Raw genomic sequence first — 9,610 nt, forward strand, 5'->3', positions numbered from 1 at the left:
CCTTCGTGCGCGCACACGAGAAAAAAGCACGCAGCCAGAGAGGATTGAAGCGAGATCGAGATTCGCAGAGAGAGAGTGCGAGAGAAAAAGAGAGGCGACGCGTAGCGTACAGCAGCATACTGGTATATCTGTGTAGGTGAGCTCGCGCTCGCGATAGGATTGAGAGAGGCGAAGCACGGCCGAGAGAGCGCAAAAGCTTACTACGGACACAGGGAACGACGAACGCGCGAGTAGAACGCGCGTACACGTATACACGGCCAGACACACGATCACATATACGCACGCGGGCACATCCTAATTTTAGCAGGCATTCGGCGCAGCTGTGCCACCCACACGTATCGTGCGGGCTCGAAACTCCGAAATTTCGTGCAAATAGCACGGGAAGGAAGCCGTCCCTGATTAAACCGGTTATTTCCTAGGGAAAAAAGAAGCGGCCCGCCGGCGCGAAATTTACAGGAAATCGGGTTATTAGTCTCCGGATCGCGAGAGCTTCTCGTCGATCGACGCCTCGCAGTCTCGTTACGTTCTTCGTTCTTTATTTTCACCGTGTACCTTCGTCTGATCGTGGTGTTATTTTAATCAGCGATGAAAACCTTCCACATCCCGTTTTCTCCTCGCCTTCTTCCGTCTACAAGCATTTTCAATTCGATCGTGAAAGTTTCGAATTTTATCACCTTTGTCGTCGCTTAACTTCGATTACTTCGTTACGAATTTTTCACGTCGACCGCTGGTAAAAAGTCCTGCACCTGCTGTATCGTAGCCGATCTTCCCGTTCTTCTCTTTCGAGAATCGTGCATTCCAGGGACCTCGATCAGCCGGATAAATTTCGTGCGTTACGTTCGATTCAATTAGTCGGTCGTGACAGATTTGCATACAAAATTAGAAACCGGTAACCGGTTGATACCTTGATCGCTCTCGTTGATAACGCGATTCTAACGGCCACCGAACCGTTGGTATTGTCATTAATTCGATTGCTCGCGCGTCCGGGCTGATTATTTATGTTTCGTCAGGATTCTTCCGTGACATCAGCGTGCGTAGGGGGAGTGGCGGACGAGAGGCTGCCTGTTTTTGTTACTCATTCATGACCGCCGCTTTGATGTGGAACGGATCAATCAGAATGATATAATTCTGCGTATACATCAATTAGCAATAATGATAATTATCGCTAATGTTTGTAGATAGCTGATAGTGGTCGTGCACGGGGAATAGATGTATTTTTGGAAATTATGCGTCCACGTTACGGGTTACATCAGGCACCGATGGAAATGTCCGTTTAATGTCTATTCTGTTCTACGTGTCACTCTCCGGGCGTCTCCATTTAGGGGAGTAATATCCCTATGCGTTTTCAAATTATCTACACATATCTTCTCGGTGTATTGAGGGTAATTTGTTCGATGTTGCAGTACTCTAAATATTACGCGATACGAAAAGATTGATACACAGTTCTCAACGAAATAGAATCTTTTGCTCGTTAATCGATTAGTTAGTAGAGTTGGGTTCGTAAATTTTAGACGTAGGTTCGAAGGAATATCGTAGCTGATGTAACAAAGAAAAAGAAAGAAATCGATTAGCGAGACGAAATAAAAATTTATTATTGGAATTTAACGGGTATTAAAAACCATCGTTCATTTCCAAAAATACAAAGAGGAAGTGGTTTGTTAAATTTTCAAATCCTAACATGCACTCGTCGAATTAGCGCAGATAACAATTCAATATCGTTATTCTTAAACTATCGTTGTATCGATTAGTTTCAATGCGATGTTGATTATTTATATAGCTCGTATTTTATTCTTCCAACTAAAACGTAATCTTCATATATCTAAAATCGTAAATGTCGATAAAATTATAAAAAAAAATTCGATGGCCATAAATTTGTAAATTGGTTGTTGCTATAATTAATCTACTGTGAAATAATTCCATGAACTGCGCACAATATTAAAATAAATTTAGGCAAGTTTAGTCTTAGTTTTGTTCTTTACTTCTACTTCTGCTAGTCGCATTTCGAACGTTATTATTCATATTTCCCGGCAAATTGAATCCATCATCTTTACAACTTCTCACTCAAACCCAGCGCGAACAACCTCGTAACGTCTCTACAAATTCACGGCGTACGACCTGTGACAACAAAATTTCCCCGATCGTTAATCGATTACTCCCTCCATCAACGGCGGCGCGAGCCATAAACGAAGATCGAAACCCCGTGGCCATTCTCACGAGCTAATTTTTCCTGCGCGTGTATCGCGTATTCCTGAAAAAAGAGCGCAGTCATGGCTCCCGCCCTGCACTGGCGATACACGGTGCACGCAATCGCGCGCACATTACAAAAAAATTACGGGGAATACCGGCGGGAACGGCGAGTCTCCTTTCCTGGTGAATTCGAAATCTCGGAAATTCAACTAATTATAACTCCGGACCAAGGAGAATTACACAGCTTGCTGCGTTCATAATACGCGATCAGCGTCCCGGCGAATCGTAACGATTGCAAAAATGTGTCCGTGTATCATAGCCGTCTCTTGGTAGGACAAATTTTCTAGGGGAAAAATTCTGGCTAGTCTCATTCTAGTCTGACTACTATTTTCTGCTCTTTTTCCGTTTCGTGTTTTGTATTTTTTTCTTTCTTTCTTTTTTTCATTCTTTTTTTCATTCTTTATACGTCCAGTATCTCCGCGCCATTCCCTTTTTAGTGTTGTCGTGCTCGTTTCGCGTGCGTGGGCGCATACGTTTCAATTGTTTGCCTTTTAAATAGTATAACGTCGGCCACGCGGCACGCTTCATTTGCGGAAACGCGACCGCCACGGAAATTGGGACGCGACTATTAATCAACCCTGCCGCGAATACATCGCGGCTTGGACAAGCGTTAAGATAGCCTAACTTTCTTTGGGCCGAAATTATAGTGTTTTAAATAAAGTTCGAGCAGTGGATGAAGTTTCGTGTCATTGTACGATTTATTTGTTAGATAATTTCTTAGATCATTTGCGAGTCATTTAAACATCCTTCGTCGAATTTTTCTTTTCGCAGCGATACATTTGGTAGTTCCATCTTCGTAATGTAAATGAAAGATGCATGATTTGAACGTACTATAATTCAAGGATAGTTAACTATACAGTTAATGCGAGCAAATATTTGAATTTAAAGAGTATCCAAATTAACATTAACAATTTTTTGTTATTCCTAAAGAGCTCCCATTAATACATTTGATAGCTTGATGAAATTTTTTAAATGTAAACAGAGTTTTCGATGTATTACAATATAAATAGGGTGAAACTTAAAGCGTGTTCGACCTTTTTTAATCATATTTTTTCATTTTGTCTTTACTTATATTAATACGTTGTTTTATTGCTAATAGTTTTTGTTAAATATTATACGCCATTTGGAAAAGAAGCATGATACATAGATTAAACTAAATATATATTTTCAGTTTTCTGTAGATAAATTTGGCATCCTAAAGGTCAGAAAGTATCTGAAATGAAAATAGATATTTAATAGAATTGCTTTCGTGATATAGATAATATCATCTAACTAACTTTAATTCCCTTTTCAATTTCCTTCCTTTTCTATAAGCAGTTTCGCTTATAACGCGTTATAACGAATTTGATCAAACGAGATAATTAATGCGCCCCATAAACATTTATCCCAAACAAATTTTATAAAATCGCCGAATCACATTTTCCATATTGTTAGAAATATAACCAACAAATTCACGACTTTCTAATCCGTTCCATTCACTTTTCATATTCCCAACACGTAATTACAAAACTATCGTTTCATAATAACCAAACTGCGAATATTTATGTGTTTGTATGCCTAACATCTAAAAGTAGAAACATATACATAAGAGATATCATTTCTCTAGTTATGTTCACAACAATTAAATTGCCTAATAATATCGCCCTGTATCCGATAATTCCCTGTATTCAGAATCGAACGTACGAAGACTTGCCCTAACTAAGTCCTCGTAATCTATCCCAACATACTTAACTAATAACGGTGCAACAACAAATAAATGAAATATCGTCGAAGCGAGGCGATAATCCCAAATTCCACAGACACACTTAAATTTCCGGGCAAGCAGAAATCGCCGGATCTCTGGCGGTGTTTCCTCTCCGGAGGATTCCTCGAGATCGGGTTCTTGCGCGCGTTCGCGCATCACGTGCAAGTTTTCTCACGTGGCAGTCGGTCAGGGCCGCGGAGAGTACGCGGTTGACAAAAAGGGGGATAGTGTCGATGGGAAACGAAAGAGCGATATCTGCCGGCCGATCGGTGGCCGCTACTGGACGTGTGTAGGCGATGTAGAAAGGGGGGTGTCGATGCCGGGTGGAGGGACACGGGCTCGATGATCCAGAGGGGTGAGTGCAGAGTTTACCTATAACCCATAAATCGACCCCACTTTTCTATTAAGAGACGCACGATTGACTTGCGTTGTTCAGTTTCCTTCCCCCGATACCGTCGCTGCACGCCTCTTTCTGTCTTTCTTTTTGCTTTGCCTACCCCTCTCCCGCCTTCGTGCACCGATCGCTACACCATCCTACACCCCCACCTCATCGTTGCTTCTCCGAATCGCTCGTCTTTTTCCCTCCAGTCGCTCCCCACCATTGCCACGTATCCTGCGCAAAACTCTCGTTCAATCCCTTCCAACCTGTTCGTCGTCGACTACCTTTCTTTTTTCCCCAAATTTTTTTTTTTACCTTTCATTTCCACCCTTTTTTTCCCCTGCCTGCTTTTTCCCGTTCTTCCTTTTTCCGCTCGCCTGAGAATTCCATCTTCTTCACTCGCCCCGCGCGTCCGGAAAACACGGCCAACCCCGTATCGGCGCAGAGGGTGGGAGAGGTGCAAATACTTGGCCATCTGTTTTCCACGAGTCGAACGTACGAAACGCCGTTCCCGCCGTTCCCATTGACTTCGATGCGACCGATCGCGACTACGTCCGATCGATCACGTGCCTCGCTTAGAGGTGAACGCTTTCGTCGCGTCGACGCGCGCCTCTCGACGCGCCGGGGTCGCCAAGTTCCTACGCGGAATATACGTTCTTCTCTCGTGTAACCTCTTGTTCGATCACGTCGCGAGCGCAATTTCAATGTCTCTCGACGATAATTTATGTTTCTCGCGGCAGTTTTCGTCGACCGTATCAAACAATTACGTGAAATTCAGCAGGAACTTCGTTAGACGGTGCACCTCTCGTCTCGTAATTGCGCGCTGTCGACCATTTAACGCATCATCGATGCAGATGCTTTTCGCTTCGTGAATTTTCAACCCGCAGCTAGAGTAACCCCGCTCGTTATCCAGCCGCGCGGACTTTTGCTTCCGAGAGTTTAATGCCGGCAAATTTCCTTAGTTTTAAGCGTCGAAAGCTCGCCAGGCCATTGTTTTCCGGCAATTTACGACTTGGGATAAAACGAACGATTGAGAAGATCGAATATTACGCGGAAGAATAAAGCTGGTACCGAGAGCTACGTTATCATAAAACCGTTCGCATGACGGTTCGCGTTTCTAGTTCCGTTCGTTGCGTACCATGAAACAGCCCTCCCCAAGTGGCAGTTTTCTACTAAATCTGCAAACTACTGCAATTAACGACTTCGAAACTAAACGACGCCAATACAAACTTCTCTCTATAACGCGTTCGTCCGCGTAAACCGTTGCCCGTCGTTTCGCCAATATTCCCCGTGTTCCCCGATCAAAACGTCCAACCCGGTGAAATGAGCAAACGAAATGGAAGAGTAACCTGGTCGAAGAAAAGCGTTGAAATGGACCAAACTAGAAAAAAAGCACGATAGTGGGGGAAAGGGGAAAAACGAGGAGGACGGCCTCGGTTGAAACGAGTTCTCTTCCTTTCGCGTCATTGAGCGGATACACGAGACTGACGTGTTTCATTGTATTCGCGAATTTCACGATTATATAATTTCTTGACGTTTCGAAAGCGAGGCGTGCGCGCGCGTGCCAACGCATCGCCATTGAGCGTACCGATGGAAATCCAGGGATAATTACACGCGGCTGTGGCATAATTATAATTATCGAAGCTCACAAACCAGCCCTTTAAATTTCGTTAAATTTTACACGCGCCCGTGCACTACAGGCTGCAGGGCCGTGAAGGGAGGCAGAGATAGAGCCACAGAGAGACTACCGTTAGAGAGAAGTTCATAGCTGTTCATACGTGCGTAATACGACGAGCTATGAACGTTTGTACGGATTGGACCTCTTGATGAATCTCGTTAATTTTCCTCGTCGCGGATATCATCACAATTAAAGCACGATCTTCGACCAGTGGAGACAGTTACCGTCTGTTGCACGATAGAAAAGTAAAGTCTTTAAACGAAAGTTACAATCTTTCGTGCATTTCGTTCGATGTTATTGATTCGCGAGATAAGAATTTGATTTTGGTGTGAGAGGTTTGTGAGAAAACTGCGAGGTTGTTCGAACGACAATGGTCCTTTGTGAAATTTTTGGCGATATCAGAACTTTTAGGCAGAATAACGAGTAGTCGAATTAAAATTAAGAATTTACATTGCAGCAACCGAGAGACAGGCGACCGCGCACCGTGATACCGTTGTTCTGTACGCATTAAATTATTGTTTTGCACGGTAGGTTTATATTCTGATTACCTTATAATTGCGAGACATCTCGCGAAATAGCCGAGCCAACGGGATTTGCATTTATCAGCCGGAACGTTTTCGCCTGGTTCTCTTTTTCTTTCCTGGAAGAATGTTAATTACGTGGAAGATTTGCGAGTCGAACAAACGCGTTTCATGGTTTGAATAATTTTTGTTTGTCTTCTTGCTACTTCCACATTTTACCATCGAAACTTCTTTCGTTCGATTTATTTAACCCTGTATAATTACTATTCCAATTACTTCAAGTTTTCCCGATTTCCTCAGTAATAACCACCTCCAAACATTTTTCTGAATATCCTTTATAGTCTAGAATGGAAAATTTTGTTTGTATTTTACTATGAAAATTTCTTTCCCTGGACTTACTTTCAAGCTGTTCAATTAATATGCCGATTTCAAATCTTTTTGCTGTTAAATCTTTGTTTAATATTCTTTTGTGTTACAGAGTAAAAAATGTTGCTTTCTTTATACTTGAATGAAAATTGTTTTCCATATTTTACCATAGAAGTTTCTTTCATTCGATTCATTCAATTTTATGTAATTAGTATTCCGATGTATCTCGCGTTTCTAAACTAACTAACTGTAAGTAACTGTTCTAAAAAAAAAAAAACTCTCGTCAATAGTCTTTTTTTAATGAAAATTTTTGTATACTTTATCCATAGATGAAAATTGTTGTTTACGTGGTACGTAATTTTGGATAACAAATTAAAAAAATCATCTGATTTTGTAATTTCAACGAATCTCGTTCTTTGATATTGCCTTTGAATTCGTCGTCTAAAATTTCCCTTCTAACTTCCTCTTTTAACATTCGCGTACTAATAAAGCGCCACAGGAATTGTACGGTACTAATTTAGGCTCGTATTCAGGATAAAATTCAGTTGGCGTGCTTCATGACAAAATTCATAGACAAATTTCAGCGGATGGACGCAACGTGGTATCGCGTCGATGGCTGTTCACGATATTCCAGCGAATTTGATGTTAATCATTCGTTCATTTACAAACGCACCATGATGAAGAACGAACTGCTCGATCTCATTATTGTTACGTCGGCTAAAACTATGTTTAATCTTCCATGATGATGATTCATGTTCGTTTCAAGCGGAAATGAAAAGTTCATTCTCTTCTTAATTTAATCTTTTTCGGTTTCCGTTGTTTTTCAAATTGGACTGATGGAACGCCCCGCCAAGCGAAAAGGCGATAAACCAACCATGGCAACGATTGATAGGTGTTCGATTAGCATCGAGCACGAATTATCGACCCAAACAAGCTTCAAGAAGCTTGCACGAGCTAAGTACACATTTCTCCAAGTCGGACAAATATTGACTCCTTTGGATACACACGATCGAGAGATGGTCATTCATCGGATCAAATTAGCTCTAATTAAGAAAATATTCCACGACAATACGAGAATAGATCGAATGTCTTTAACGTGATTCGATGTTTGAAAAATTTATCGACGTTCTTAAACCTGAATTCATCTTACTTTTGCGAAAACGTTTCTACGGAATATCGTATGTAAATTTACATGACTACTTTTGGTCGTTTACGTTCGCAATATTTTCAAGCCGTCGCGTAAATATGAAATAACGCTGAGCACATTATCAGTAATCACAGCGCGTCGAGTGCGGATTATATCTCAAATTCTAATCCGCAGATATCAACTCTTAAATCCTGTAAATCTATCGTTTATAACATCCACGAGCTTTGCTAATCGTTCGGCATAATCGGCTGTTAAATCGAGTCCTCGCTGTGGTCCCACTTCACAGGGCGTTATTTTATAACGTAGTCAGATTCATCGATTTCCACGATAACATCCACCAAGTACGATTTTCCATCGATTCATCGAAAACCAAGGTTCGTGAAATCGCGTCAAACCTGCCTCTAAACAAGCCCGGTTGACCGATGCTAAATTCGTTGCCTGCGTTCAAATTTAGGCTGAACCAACGTGTTTGGTCGACGTTGGGGTTGCGTTCGATCCTGACAAATCCCGATCGAATTACGTACTAGCAGATCAATTAAAAAGCATACGAACGAAATCGATACGACATAGAGCAACGAAGCATCTAACCAAGTCCGCCACGATTGTCCTGTGTTTCTTCTTCAATAACGATGGAAGCGGAGCAGCTTCCATAAATCGATCGGAAACATCAATAGCATTCAGCGCGACTCATTAACCATAGGGACCAATCGATTCCTGAGCCGAGTCCGTATAAACACTCGATCAAAGACGTACGTACACATTACACGAGCCAAGTACAATGCACACAGACAGTCGGCGTCGTAGCCACGGGCCTGTTTGAGAGACCTCTTAAAACACACCCTTGCAGCTCACAGCGGCGAGAGAAGGAAAGCTGGTCGGCGAGCTGTTGCTGGTCGTCGTACTAGTCGTCGTCGTCGCTCTCATTCAAAGGGTAACAGAGACAAGAGAAGGAGAGACAAGAGAGGAGAGAGGCCGTGAGATGTATAGCGTGTGAAGGGGTGGTAGTTAACGAGGGGAAAAAAAAACCGGTGGAAAAATTAGAAAAATTGGGGTGGGGGGTAGTTGGGGGAGAATAGTAGGCGAAAAAGGACGAACGAGGGGAAAGCTAGGTCGGAAGCGAGAAGGAAAAAGATCGCGGGGTAGCAGGGAAAAGGGTGCCGCCCCCGCGAGAAATTTCGGTCCCGCGGCCATTGCAGCGGGAGGGCGTGGCCGCGCAGACGCTGCCAAAGAAAAATCGTCGCTCGCGACCAGGAAAAGCAGCGCGCGCCGTGCCGGAAACGCGCGACGCGTTGCGCGAAAGAAAAAAACGGGTTGCAGGGAGGGCGCGGGGGTCGCTGGCTAAGAGGGCAGGAAGAGAGAGGCAAATGCGCACGAGCGGGCAAAGAGGGCGCCCTTTCGCTCCGCCGGAAGTCGCCCTCTTCCTTTCTCCTTTACGTTAGTATCGTCGGTACCTCTTTTTCCACGTCGCTCCCTGCTACCCTTCGTGTCCTCTCTGTCCCTCGCGTCGAACTTTCTCCTTTTTCCCCCG

At 43.2% G+C, this 9,610-nt stretch overlaps 1 long non-coding RNA gene across 1 annotated transcript in view; it reads left to right on the forward strand.

Annotated features, from left to right (window-relative positions):
• Positions 1-9,610, forward strand: part of LOC117151616 — a 46,576-nt gene that overhangs the window by 35,560 nt on the left and 1,406 nt on the right. The window lies entirely within an intron of this gene.

Source organism: Bombus impatiens, unplaced genomic scaffold (assembly GCF_000188095.3).
Source record: "Bombus impatiens unplaced genomic scaffold, BIMP_2.2 scf_0318, whole genome shotgun sequence".
Taxonomy (NCBI): domain Eukaryota; kingdom Metazoa; phylum Arthropoda; class Insecta; order Hymenoptera; family Apidae; genus Bombus; species Bombus impatiens.